Below are 14,513 nucleotides of genomic sequence, written 5' to 3' on the forward strand. Positions count from 1 at the left end.
TTTCTATAATAAAATCAAAAGATATTGTGTCCTTAATTTATTTTTTTCACTACAATGTTGAAACTATTGTGAGATCCTTTAATTATTTAAATTCCTCAGCAGTGATAGACTAATGCCACAGGCACTGCTGAGCTACTCCTCAACAACAGCAACTAGGGCAGAAGCCCCAAATAGATAGGGTAAAAAGACCCAGCAATTTTTCCAAACACTTTAGAGAAGAAAGACTAGATATTTTTTTATATTCAGTGAATGAATACTTTCTGTCCAGATAAAGTTAACGAAGTCCTATATGCATTATGGGATATGAACAGAAGAAAACCAGTAAAGTGCCTGAGGATTTTCCATTGCATAAGGTACTATGTAGTTGGGATGAACAAGGGTTCCCTAAGGGTTGGATCTGAAAAAAGGAGATTAAAAAAAATCTATAAAGCCTGGACACTAAGATCCTTTAGCTGGCCAAGGTATGGCTCATTTGATGTTAAAGTTTTAAAGGAAATAAAACTGGTCATCAATAACAAGGAGTGGCTATGGGCATACCATCTTGAGAATTTAGCCAAACCCATTACCTCAAAAATAGTCTGGTTGACTGAAAACCCTAACCCACTGCCTTTTCTGTCCTCCAGCCATGAGGCTGTTCATTCTTTAGATCCAGGTCATTCTGGCTTGACTCCTTCAGCTCCTCCTTTTGATCCAGTCCAGGATTTGACATCTTCCACCCCTCCCCCTTCTATGCCCTTCTCACCTCCTAGCCTACCTTTGGTACTATCTAAGCCTACCTAGTCTCTGCCTTGATCTGCTCTTGCCCAGCCCACCTCTCTTGCCTTGTCCAGCTTTTCCCTGCCCACTTCCTAAACCCACCCTTTCCTACCCCTTGCTCAACTTCCCCTGCCTCCTCCACCTTCTCTCCTTACAGGCCCAGCCCCTCCCCCTTCTTTTTATCCCCACCCTTTCTCTCCCTGCTCTCTCTCTCTCCATCTTCTTTCCCCTGATCATGTCTAGCCTCACCCAACCTACCTCATCCCCTCCCCTCCCTGCCCCAGCTCAATCTCCCTTTGCCCTGCCTCCTCACCTCTCAGTCAGCCCCTCCCTTTCCCCACCCATTCAGCTCCAACCCAAACAACAAACTAGACTCCAGTAACTACAGACAACTCAAATACATTCCTTTCCCCTCTAGGGGATGCTCCTGTTTATGATAAACAAGTAAACTTAGTAAATATTAGACATCATACACTTCTTTTTCTCTGTAAGACATTGAAAAATTCAAAGAAAAATCCCTTTCATGAAAAACATTATACTGGTTATTAAAAAGTTTGAAAGCATTTATCGAATTTATCATCCAAGCTGGATCTACATTAATAAATTATTACATGCATTATTAATGGAAAGTGAAAGAAGCAAGGTCCATTGTTAATGGGTCCCAGCCTGAGGGACTGGCTCCTTGAAGATCCCAAATGGGACCCGAATTCACCTGAAGAATACAGGCATCTATGTGAGACTGGGAAAGCACTACTAAATTGGATGAGAGTTCACTCAGACAGGCCAGGTAATTGGTCTAAATTTGAAGTCTTGGGACAAGGTGAAAATGAGAGACCATCTCAGTTCATACATAGACTTGTTGAACTAGAATGTAGGTATCTTGACCTGGATCTCTCTTCAGACATATAAGGAAGCATTTTGCAAGTCATTGCTCCTGAGATATTAAGAAATGTTTTAAGAAAAATTGCCCTGACTGGTCCACAAAAGAGGGTAGTAGTGTATGTTTCTGAGGGCCGAGAAAATGAAGACAGAGAGGAAGCTGAATTAGTGGAGAGATTAAAGAAGGAAAAAGCTGAATTAGAGGAGAAATTAAGGAATGAAATGCCTGAATTAAAGGCGCAAGTAAATGAAGGAACTTTAAGACAGAAGTCATGGCTCTTTTAAAGGAACACAAGAGGCAACCAATGACTTGGGTTTTTTGTGGGGAGGAAGGTCAGATGGCTATAGATTGTAGAAACAGAAACCAAGAAAATAGAAACAGAAGAAGCTAAAAAATAATAATAACAATAGATCCTCTAATAGGATCAGTAATCATAATAGGGTAAATTATAACTCAGACTATAATGCACCATGCCAAGGAATCTGTTATTGCTGTGATGTACCACAGAGAAATGATCAGAATATCCTTGGCCAAAGGATTCTAGAGGGGAAGAAACCTCAAAGAATCTGGAGGTGAATGTTAAGCCTTTTCAGGTCCCACTGACTTATTGATGCTGTTTCAGTCTGTTCCCCTCTCCAAAGTGAAGAAGTCTCTGTAAAGAAATCTTGAATACAGATCTACACCCAGGAGACAAGGTATATATAATTTTCAGTGTACAACTCCAATAGGTATCAAATTCAGAGAAAAGGACTCTGGGATTCATTGCTCATGTGTAAAACAGATCTCTTCTTCTGACAATAACTGTGTCCTGTCACATATATTGTTTTTGGCACTTTTTTTGTTTTTAGATTTAAGTTTGCTTTTAAGTTTACATATGTGAAAGGGAATTTTAAAATCTTAACTTAATCAAGTTCTTGGAGTGCTCCACCCTTTTAACTTGATCAGTCAAAAATTTGAAAATCCTTTTGATTAAAGTTCAGAGGATGGAAGGTAAATCTCACAGGCACTCCCCCCTAGGCATTGTCAGGCAAATTAAGAAACTTTGATTGGTTCCTGAGGTGTAATAGACCAGCCCACAGCGAAAGTAAGAAGAAACCAGAGAGACAGGAAGTGATGTGGAGAAAACTGCTTATAAAAATGCCAGCTGAAGGCATTCTGATTTATTCTGCTGCTTTGGTGGCTCTTGCTGAGGGAAGACTGCACTGGTGTCTCTGCATTGGATTTCTGCTACCTTGGTGACTCTTGCTGTAAGAAGGATTCTTAAATAGCTGCTTTTTTTGCTTTTTATTACAGAGTAAATTAAATTTTATTTCATTTACAGAGATTTGGGAATGGGGTGGGAGAAGACAAGTTCATGGACAAATGAGATCCATGAGATACAATGAAGCTGGCCATAAACCCATGTGTGCCCTGTGATGGAGAAGTGGTTAAGCAAGGCCTCCTCCATCAGAGAAAGGCTCCTGGTCTTGGGGCAGTGTAAATGCCAAAACTTTAAGGATAATTTTAGTGCTTTGACTTAAAATCTAAATAAGTGGTCACCATGAGAAATTCCCAAATATGAAAATACCCAAGTCAGCTGGGGATTTATGGAGATTTTAGTTAATAAAGAAAAAAGGAATTAAGGGAAGGAGAGAGAGAGAGAAAAAAAAGAGAGGGAATTAATTTAAACGTCTCTGGCTCAGGCTGAGTCAAGAAATAGTTAAAGGCCTAGGTCAAAGTGGCCTTCCTGAGCCTAAGGGAGAGCAAGTCAGTGTTATTACTCACCACAAGACCGTCTCCAAGCTGGGTTCTTCCACTCCGAACTGAAAAATTGCTCCACTGACTTTTTGCCCCTTCCTTTTAAAGAAATTTTCTCTTATGTCACCTCCCCTAAATTTTCACATCTACCAATCACAGTAGATGGTTTCCCAGGACTGCCCATTCTTAGTTCTCACCACTCTTTAGTTCACACCTTGTCTGGTTAGATTATATCTTCTGAGTACTTCACACCTCTTTGTTAAGCTTGCCTTTTGTGAGTTACTTGACCTTTTTGTGATTAATTTAACCTTTAGAGGTACTTAACACCTTTTTGTATTAGATCTAAAAATCAGTGGTAGTCTCTCGGTGACCGAGAATGACGATTGTCTTTGTGCATTATCACCTATTGATGTACCCTCCTGTGGCTTTGGAGTCCAAAGGCTGAGGCGCACAGTTTGTGGCACACGGGGCCTGGGACGCCAGTTGTTACGGGAGGTGCAGTTGTGGCCTGGTGTCGGCGTTCACACGCAGCGGCAAGACGTCGACGTCGCTCATCTTCAAAGGTGGTGGCCTGGTGAATGTGGGCTCACCAGCTGCTTCTGTCAGAGGCAGCGAGTTCTAGTTGCTTTGGTGTCCTGCCAGCCCACTTCAAGTTGGACTTTAGCTGACCCTTGAATCTTCTCTTTGGTCGGCCTTGTTTCCTGAGACCAGCTGACAGTTCACCATAGAATACCTGTCTTGGTATTCGCTGTGGGTCCATGCGGAGGACGTGTCCAGACCATCGTAGCTGGGCTTTGAGGACCAGGACTTCGATGCTGGTGGAGTTGGCTCTGTCGAGGACTTCCTGGTTGGTGATTCGGTCCTGCCATCGGATCCTCATGATTGACCGGAGGGAGAGTTGGTGGAATTGCTCCAGCTGCTTCATGTGCTTCCGGTACAGTGTCCATGTCTCACACCGTACAGGAGCAAGCTGAGGGCCCTGCGTTGTACACTTTGAGCTTCATCGCAGTGCTTACACCGCTGTGTTGGAGGACTTTGCAGCATATGCGCTGATGATTGTGGCATACCGGTCTTTGCTGTGAGGTAACCGGATCTTCATGAGCCTCTCGCTGATGCCCACAGGCAAGTCTGGCAGCTGTTTGAGCAAACTGGTCTTGATGGCCAGGCCAACACCGTGGATTCTGTCTTCATTTGAGGCTCTGCCTTTCCAGAAGAAGGTGTATCCAGTGGTGGGTTCGCTGAGTGATCCCTCTTCTGGTAAGTGTGTTTCACTTAAGGCTGCCATGTCGATGTTATATCGTGCCAGTTCTTTACTGATTACTATTATTTCTTCCATTTCTAGCACAGCTACATACTTTATCATAGTGGACTTGTGCTCAGCCTTCTTTTCTATACCTATACAGGAAGATTCCAGGCATATTTTTGCCTTCACATCTGCCTCAAGGTTACATGGAAAGTCCAGGACTTTTTGCACAAATGACAAAAAAAGTCAAGACACTGACAATATAAAATTTAAAAACAGCAAATTAATAAAATATGTAGATGATCTGCTCTTGACTTCAACAAATGCTGAAGCGTGCCAAGAGGATAGTAAGCACCTCCTCCTAAAAGTACATAAAAGATGGTACAAGATCTCGATGGAAAGGTTCAGTGGTGTGTCCCAAAAGTATAATATTTGGGGCTCCTTTTAACCCCTGGTGCCCATGCTATTTCTCCTAAGTGCATTGAAAATATCAAAAAAAATTAAGCATTGTGAGTGTTCTCTTGGTTCTGTTTATTTTACTCCAGATTGGTTCATGGAGGTTTTTCTAGTTCTCCTGGAAATCCAGCAATTCATCATTACTTATAGCATGACAGTATTCCATCACCATCATATACCACAATTTGTTCAGTCATTCCCCAGTTGATGGCAAACCCTCTCACTTTCTTTTTTTTAAATATTTATTGGTGGTCTTAGTCACCTGCCAAGGACCTAGAGGTGCTCCTCGCTCACTCACTCTAGCTCATGCTGGCTCTGACTCTGACTCTGTAGGTGGGGTGGGAGAAGGTTGATCAGCTTCCATTTTGGTGGAAGCTTTTTTACCCCCTTATAAAGGTGTATAAATGCCCAAATCCCACATACCTTCAATGCTGTGCCCTAGTGTAGAGTCCCTTCGTTCATATGGATTTGTTTTTTTTTTTGTCTTTTTGAAGTAGTCTATATTGGTAGGTGATGAGCAGAGGAAGAGTCCTGCATCTAGACTGCTGCTATGTCTACCCAGAAGTCCCCCACTCTCTCATTTTCCAGTTTTTTGCCACCACAAAGAGTGTGACTATGAATATTTTTGTGCAAACCTTTTCTTATTATCTCTTTGGAGTACAAACTTAGTAGTGGTGTTGCTGGATCAAAGGGCAGACATTCTTTGGACATAATTCCAAATTGTCTTCCATAATGGTTGGATCAATTCAAAGGAGTCCAATCTTCTTATATAAACTTCATGTCTCCCCATTTTTGTTATAAATAATGAGGCAGGGCCTGAATTGAAATCAAACCTCAGATATCTCTTAGATCTTGGACAAGTTACTTAGCCTCTAATTGCCTGAGAAAACAATCTGCTGGAGAAAGGAATGGTGAATCACTCTAGTATCTTTGCCAAGAAAACTCCTGGATAGCAGTAGTCCATGAGGTCGGGAAGAATCAGACATGTCTAAACAACATTTTTTAACACAACTGACATTTAACATTTGTTTGTTGAACTGAAGATGTTATTGAAACAGAAATGAGGTAAGAGTCTGAAAACCTGGAACTTGGACCTTGATCTACTTATTCTCTAGCAGTGTGACCTTGGACAAATCACTTGAATGGGGTCAGTTCCCTCACCTTTAAAATGGGGTTAATGTCCATCTCTTGGTGTGTACTTTGGCAGTATATATACTAGAATATCTCTTAAAGCTTACTCTTTTATCTCTTTGGCTTACTATCCTCAGTCTGGCTTTCCTGGAGCACAAGCTAAAGCCCATCTTTCATAATTTTCTTCTCTTTAGAGCCTTCCTTCTCTTGATTCACTGCATTGGATTTAGTGTCTAAAGGACTTCTACAGAATTGTTGGCATGAAGACCACTTCTGGGTTTATACACAAAAGAGATCATAAGGAAAAAGACTTGTACAAGAATATTCATAGCTGCACTCTTTGTGGTGGTAAAAAATTGGAAAATGAGAGGATGCCCTTCGATTGGGGAATGGCTGAACACATTGTGGTATATGTTGGTGATGGAATACTATTGTGCTAAAAGGAATGATGAACTGGAGGGATTCCACGTGAACTGGGACGACCTCCAGGAACTGATGCAGAGTGAGAGGAGCAGAACCAGGAGAACATTGTACAGAGAGATGGATACACTGTGGCACAATCAAATGTAATGGACTCCTCTAATAGCAACAATGCAATAATCCAAGACATTTCTGAGGGACCTATGAGCAAGAACTCTATCCACATCCAGAGAAAGAACTGTGGGAGTAGAAACACAGAAGGAAAACAACTGCATGATTACATGGGCCGAGAGGGATATGATTGGGGATGGAGACTAAACAGTCATGCTAGTGCAAATATCAATGATGTGGAAATAGGTCTTGATCAATGACAGATGTAAAATCCAGTGGAATTTTGCCTCAGCTATGGGAGAGGGTGAGAGGAAGGGAGAGAAAAAGCATGAATCATATAACTATAGAAAATTTTCCTTAATTCATCAATAAAAATATTTTTTAAATAATAAAGTTAAAGTAAATGAAAAAAAAACAAATTTTTGGCATGCTATCTGCTTCAGCAACTGATAAGCTCCATGAGAGCATCCCTTTATATCACCTATAACCAGAACCCAGCACAGAGCAAGCACTCATGCATGTTTCTGGGGAATGAAGAGCTCAGAGCAGATAAACTCAGCCAATCTGGCACCTGAAGAAGACTCCTAGGCCCTTCAATCCCAAAAATGACTTTGTAGAGGGTCACAGACCGATCCCCTGAAGGAACCTGATAGGAAATAGAGTCCAACAGCCTCATCTTACAGATGGGGAAGCTAAGGCTCAGGGATTCAGTGACTTGCCCAGGGAGACCCTTCTAAAACCTCTGAAAAAGAATTCCAAGTCATTTCCTTCTGACCCTAAATCTAACCCTGGCTTCACCAGAAGACACAGATGCCTCTGGTCACCCCAGCACTCACATACCTTTTTCCCTCCCTCACCTAGGCAGCACCTCCTCAGGCCTCCTTGATCCAGCATCCATGGAACTTCCCTCTGCTCCAAACAAGAAAGATGTAAAAGAAGTGGATGAAATTCTAGAAAAAGTTAGATTTAATAGATCAGTGGAGAAAACTGAATGGGGATAAAAAGGAATATACATTTTTTTCATCAGCGCATGGCACATATACACACAGTGTAAGGTAGGGGACAAAATTAAAGACTGAGTCTTCTACCCCTACACCAGCTGACAGAACAAAAACATCTTCCCTATCCTGGACTTTAAATTTCGACCAGGCTCCTTTACATGGAGATTTAAAAGAAGAGTATGGAGGTCTTGCATTGCTCCAGGCATCAGGCATCCTTCATTTTTGAACAGTGAGTAGCCACTTCCTAAATGCTTACTGAGTTGACTTCAGAAATGGCAAAGGGGAGGATTCAGAAAGATAAGGGGGATCTGAGGTCAAAGGAAACAAGCAATACCAGGAGGAGAATTTCTGCTCTGATGGCAATTCAGTAAAGAATAAGAGCCAGGGAAGCCTTCAGGGCTCTGCTCCAGGCCTGTTCAGACCAAACCCAAGTGTGAAGGGGTTTTCCCAGGTATTCACCTGCTTGGCCAAAAGAAAAAAGAGGAGGGGGAGAAGTTATGTGTGTGTATTTGAAATTTCTTTGTTATTTATTTATTTGTTGTATGTGTAAATTATATTGTAATAGTATTCTTTTGAATAATACTATAACTATGGAAACTAACATGTCAGCAGGCATGTTTAGTACTATAATAATGGTATTGTTTCCATATGTAATGTATGTTCCTTATTTTATTTTTGTACCCTTCCTTAAATACTGTCACTATGTTTTCAAAATGGATTGCATGAAGCCAGTAATGGATATGAAACTGTGTGATGTTATGAACTAGGTACCCCTTGCTGTTATCTATGGGTGTATTGTGTACAAGTCTTGTGCCTCTGTGTGCCTTTGTGTAAATTGCCTAAAAGATCTAGTGACTTCGTTTAGAAGGGATTCTGACTTAAAACTTATGGTTGTGCATAGGAAACAACAAATGCATACACTGGAGCAATTTATAAGAATATGAATATGAACCAAGACTGTGTAAATGACAACAACAAAATAAAAAATGAAGGGAAAAGACTAAATAGGCTGTAGCAGGAGGAAGCAGCAGGAAGAGTAAATTCATGTCCCCTAAGAGATATGCCAGTGGTGAAACAAAATGAGGTGCATAAGGTTCAAATGCACAAAAGATTTTCCCCAGAAGATCTTGAATTCATCAAAAGGAGTACTCCAAATTTTAATGATGATCCAAATAAAGTGATTAAAGATATGCCTAGGGCAATTAACTTATATGATCCTGATTTTAATGATTTTGCCCTATTAATGAAAGAAGTCCTGAAAAAGAGAGAGAGGAATAAGTTTATAGAGGAAACAAGGACAGATCCTCTGTTACAATCTTGGCCGGAGGACTTAAAACTGGATATGGCAGCCGTAGGATTCCAGGAAGAATCTCTGAGCTAAGCCACAGAGAGCTCAGCTCTGGTCCGGTCAGACAGCAGTCCAATGCATAATTTGTGAGCAGGCCATGCGGTCTTTGTTCTGGGAGTTTGAAAAGAGCGGCTGACCTCATCACGCCTCTAGCTTAATGTATGTCATTAATTTGTCAAGCCAATGTAAATCCACTATGTGCATTATCTACCTCTGACATCATTACATCAATAAAGACAGGACTGGCACGACCCTCCTCCTCTTTTCCTTTTCTCTCTTTCTCTTACCTGCCTGCTGGCCACATGGATCTCTCCTGTTATGGAGAGCCAGTGTGCCTCTAAAGATCTCTCTTTATTCTCTTCCTTCCTTCTCACCTCACTCCTGATTCCTAATTCATGCATTCTTGGTTATTCTTATCTTCCTTCATTGTATGCGCTACAAAGGAAGATAAATGGAACATGCGTCCTTCCTGAACTGTATCTGATCTGTGTGTGTGTCTGACTCAGTTTCCCCCAAACTCTCCCTCCGGCTTCAGTTCTCCTCCTCAAAGATCATAATCCCTTTAGTTATTCCTTTTCATGCAGTAGTTGCTGGTAAATCGCTGTAGCAGATGATGGGGTTTATGGTATGTTAACTGAAGCACGAGATGCAATCCTAAAGGTTATGGGGAGATATACTAAAAGACCCAATGCTTGGTCCAAGTTTGAGGCCTTAAAGCAAAAGGTTTCTGAAGCTCCTGCAGTTTTCCTGGAAAGGATGACCAAGGCAGCTGAAACTCTCTTAGGGATGGATGCACTGGAAGAAAACATTATTGCACACATCAAATGGGTCTTTGTGAAGAATGCAATCTCAATGGTCATAAAATTTTTAAGTCAAATTACCCTGATTGGGAAGAACTCAATCTGGACAAATTAAGGAGAAAAGCTACTTATTTGACAAATGACCCAGATGAAAATTTTTATAAAAGGGAGTCCAGTGTTGAGGACTTGAAAAGAAAATTAAAGGAAGCTGAAATGAAAGTTAAAGAAAGTGAAATTAAGGAAATGAAGGCTGTGGCTGCTTTGAGATCTGTGCAGCCAAAGTATAATAATAACTATGAGCCTACTGAAAGGAGATCAGGTCCTACGTGTTGTTTCCATTGTGATCAGATTAGTCATCTGTATCAGGACTGCAGATTCAGAAATCAAGTTAGAAGACAACTAAATAGGAATAATGTGTTTAATAAGCAATACAATAACTGGAGTAATAATTAAAATAATAACACATGGAACAATAATAATAGAAAAGCTTATATTTTTACTTAATAATAGTATCTAGAAATTGTGGTATTTGGGCATGCTCAAATAAACTCTTGAAATTCCTGTTAATATATCTTATTATTAGATAAAAATATATTCTAGGGGGCAATTGGGTAGCTCAGTGGATGGAGAGCCAGGCCCAGAGACGGGAGGTCCTAGGTTCAAATCTGGCCTCAGACACTTCCCAGCTGTGTGACTCTGGGCAAGTCACTTGACCCCCATTGCCTAGCCCTGACCACTCTTCTGCCTTGGAGCCAATGCACAGTATTGACTCCAAGATGGAAGGTAAGGGTTTTATTTAAAATACACACACACACACACACACACACACACACACACACACACACATATATATTCTAGCTGTCAATTAATTGCTCAGGACTTTAAAACTTAGATAAGGTAACTGAGAACTTTTACCTGTATAAAATCTTTTGCTGTATTGGTCCTTTAATATAAATGTTAGGTAATTGCAAGCATGTTGATCTTCTTTCTGTGCCTGAGAAAGGGGATAAATTATTTTTGGAAAAGGTCCAAGACAGTGGCCACATGGCTGCACTTGGCTATTTTCATAGTAAAGGTACTTTGCTGAGGGCAAAAATTTTATTCCTTTCTTTTCAATTTAACACTTAAGTTACATGTTTTTTAAAACTTGATATTAAATCACTCCCAATATATTAAACTTCACAACTTCCACATTGACTTTGATTAAAGTTCCCTAACAATGTTTCCTTAATGTCTAATAATCCATCTCCTGACTCTGGGCTTTTCCAATGATTGTCTCCCATGCAAGGAATGTTCTGCCTGATCACCTCCTGGCTTTCTTCAGGTTTTCCTGGTCCCCATCCCATTCAGAGCATCTCCCTTTTATACTGTATAGAGCTTGTTTGCACACAGCTGTTGACTTATTGTCTCCCCCATTAGATGGTGAGCTCTTTGAGAACAGACACTGACCCTTTTGTGCAAAGGCTTGGCACAGTTGCCCAAACAAATGGACAAATGGGTGATGCTATATAGGGTTTGACTCTGTTACTAATGGTGGAAACTTTGGGGTACAGGTACGAGCAACTGGAATTTGAGGGCATTTTCCAAATACCCGCACATTGGCATTTGAGCCAGAATGGCAGGCAATCTGCCTTTGGAAACAATTCTAACACACAAAACACTATCCCATTTCCCCAAAGTCTTTAAGTCTTTCAAATCTGGTGGGTCTTGATGTAATGCCTTCGGCCTCCTCTCTCCTGCAGAATTCTTCTTTTGTACAGACAGCTTCATTGCTGCTGCAAGAGAAAACAAGAGAAATCCAGATACATTCTCTAACAGAACTTGATCAACTCCCAGTATTCTTACTCACTATAAAGATCATTCATGCTGCTAACCTTAATCTGCAATCCCATATTATTAATTCTATTAATGTCTATTCTACATCAATTACAAAATTATGTAAACTACATGCTCAATCAGAAAGATTGCCTTACTCTGCCAAAAGAGTCCTATAAAAAGCAACCCTACAAACTATAGAAGTATGTAGGCAAAAATCAAATCCACATCACAGGTTATTTGGGGCTTGTAAATCTGAAAGTGGCCCTTCCTCCCCTTTCCTGGCTAAAATCAAAATATTGTCTAGCCCTAAGTAAACTTCTACCTAGATAATCTATCATCCCAAAACCACATTAAATGACTGCATGGCAATTTCAGCCTTGAAACAATTTTAAAAGTAAAAATTTAAAAAGTCTTAAAATTAAAATTAAGTCCTCAAATTTTTGAGATTAAAAATGCTTCTATCTTTCTCTAATTTTAAAACTTCTCCCATAACCCACTTTGGAGAGGTTGAGATGCCAGGGATTTTAAGGACTCTATCATATGCCTTTAACTACTTACCAACTATAATCATGCTTAAATGGCTTAGACTTTTTACTTCTATTCACTGTTTTACTTTGTATGAAAGAAATCATTTTGCTGCTGAGTCAGCCAATGCAAAAAGCTTCTAGATAACAATTATTATGAAAAGAATTCTTTTGTTGTGGCAGTATTACAGGATCTCCTAATTTAACTGAGTTCTAGCCTTACTAAATTAGCTTTGACTACATCTTTCAATTTCCTGAGTGACTTTTCATGAGCAATGAGGGCTCCTTTGCCATTGAACTTAGGCCTAGTCTGTAGCATTCCTAGTCCCAAAGGTTTCCTTCTTATCTCATTGTTGCCTGTCTTGAGGCCTCAAAATGTTTAAGCTCTTGGTACTGAGAATCAGTTCAGTGTTCTCTCTGAACCTGGTTTATTAAAAATGCTGCGTAGAATTCACTAGCTATATGTGTTGCTCCCCCCGCTTTTGACACTGATGTTTGCCAAGTTTTCCTTCTGGCCTGTGTGTAGAGGGAATTTCATCCCCTCCTCCTCCATCCCATTTTTACATGCCAGTCAGTGAAGCCCAGAGGGGTCTTTTTCACTTACTATGTCCTTGAGCAGGCAGGTGGTCAGACAGAGGATCCTGCAGGATGAGCTACACATGGTCAGACTGAGAGTAAAGAAGAGACTATAAATGTATGCTTATCTACCTTTTCTATTTCAAGTGATTATTAATCCACTTTATGAAAAATAAGAACTTGAAGATAATAATTTTAAGATTACAGAATGGCAACCATTATCAGGAAAAAGGATTCTTCATTTTCTTCTGAGAGAGTTTTGAGTTTGTGTATAGAATAGGGTGACTTTAGCAAAGTTTGCCTTGTCTGCTTTCATATGCTGGACACACTTTGGCAGAGAAACAGACAGACAGAGAGACAGAAGGAGACAGAGAGAAAGAGAGAGAGACAGACAGACAGAGAGACAGACAGACAGAAGGAGACAGAGAGAGACAGAGAGAGGGAGGGAGGGAAAGGGAGAGAGACAGAGAGAGACAGAGACAGAGAGACAGAGACAGAGGGAGAGACAGAGACAGAGAGAGAGAGAGAGACAGACAGTCAGACAGAGAGACAGACAGAGAAAGAGGTGGCTCTGGGACCCAGCAGGAACTCCTAAGCCTGCACCTTTCCCAGCGCCAAACCCACAGGGAAGCTGACCTAGCTCCCACTTTGCCTAGCACAGCACAGCGCAGGAAGCAGCCTGTTCATGCATAGCACAGTGCAGGGAGCACACAGTAAATTAATCTGGGGGGTGTTTCCTTGCTGTGCAGGGTTGGAGTGGGGAGACTGAGGCATTATGGATTCCAGTGCCACCCTCTAAACCCTGATCCCACCTAGGGGTAGCAGGCTAGCTCAGCAGATTGAGAGCTAGACCTAGAGATGGGAGGTCCTGGGTTCAAAAGCTGGCATTGGTTGGGCAAGCCACTGGTAGTTAGGAGCTCCCTACTAAGCACCCCTAAGGTCCAATGCCCCTAACTTTGAAAACCTGTAGCTACTGGCTTTACCTCTGGGGAAGGGGAAAGGACTGGACTTTTAAAAGGAAGTTTTTTGTTTGTTTGTTTTTCCTTTCCCCCCTCAAACATTCCTTAAAGACTGACCACACCCTCTAGGGCTTATCAACAACTACATCATTCTTTTCCTTTTTCTTCTTTATCTCTCCCTGATCTTTAGGAAACTCCTACCCTCTAGTGTCTTACCCTCTATACACAGGTGTAGCACCACCCATAGGCAAGAAGTAAAAACTGCAGGCAATTTAAAATATTACTACTACTACTACTAGAAAATAATAACATTAAATTGAATACATTTAAATAAAAGAATTATTAATAGCTAAACGCTAATAATATTGTATTAAATTAAAACCAATTTTATAAAATTGAACAAAGCTAAAATTAAACCAAATTACTATCAATAACAATAATTATTAATTATCAATACCTATTATCAGCCACTAATAACTATTAATTATTATCAATAATTAATACTCATTTTGTGATTATTGATTATTATTGATTATTAATAAAACAACAATAATTATAATAAATATATATTCATTATTGGTACTATTGCTGTGTAACAATTCCTTAGTTACTTACATTAGCTTCTTATTTAACCCCACTCCCATTGCCTTTTTTTTTTAACCCTTACCTTCTGCCTTGGAGTCAATACTGTGTATTGACTCCAAGGCAGAAGAGTGGTAAGGGCTAGGCAATGGGGGTCAAGTGACTTGCCCA

At 40.5% G+C, this 14,513-nt stretch overlaps 1 protein-coding gene across 10 annotated transcripts in view; it reads left to right on the top strand.

Moving 5' to 3' along the window:
* Positions 1-14,513, top strand: part of LOC100026020 (zinc finger protein OZF-like) — a 515,718-nt gene that overhangs the window by 131,352 nt on the left and 369,853 nt on the right. The gene's annotated exons all lie outside the window — the stretch shown is intronic.

Source organism: Monodelphis domestica, chromosome 2 (genome assembly GCF_027887165.1).
Source record: "Monodelphis domestica isolate mMonDom1 chromosome 2, mMonDom1.pri, whole genome shotgun sequence".
In the NCBI taxonomy this organism is placed as follows: Eukaryota; Metazoa; Chordata; class Mammalia; order Didelphimorphia; family Didelphidae; genus Monodelphis; species Monodelphis domestica.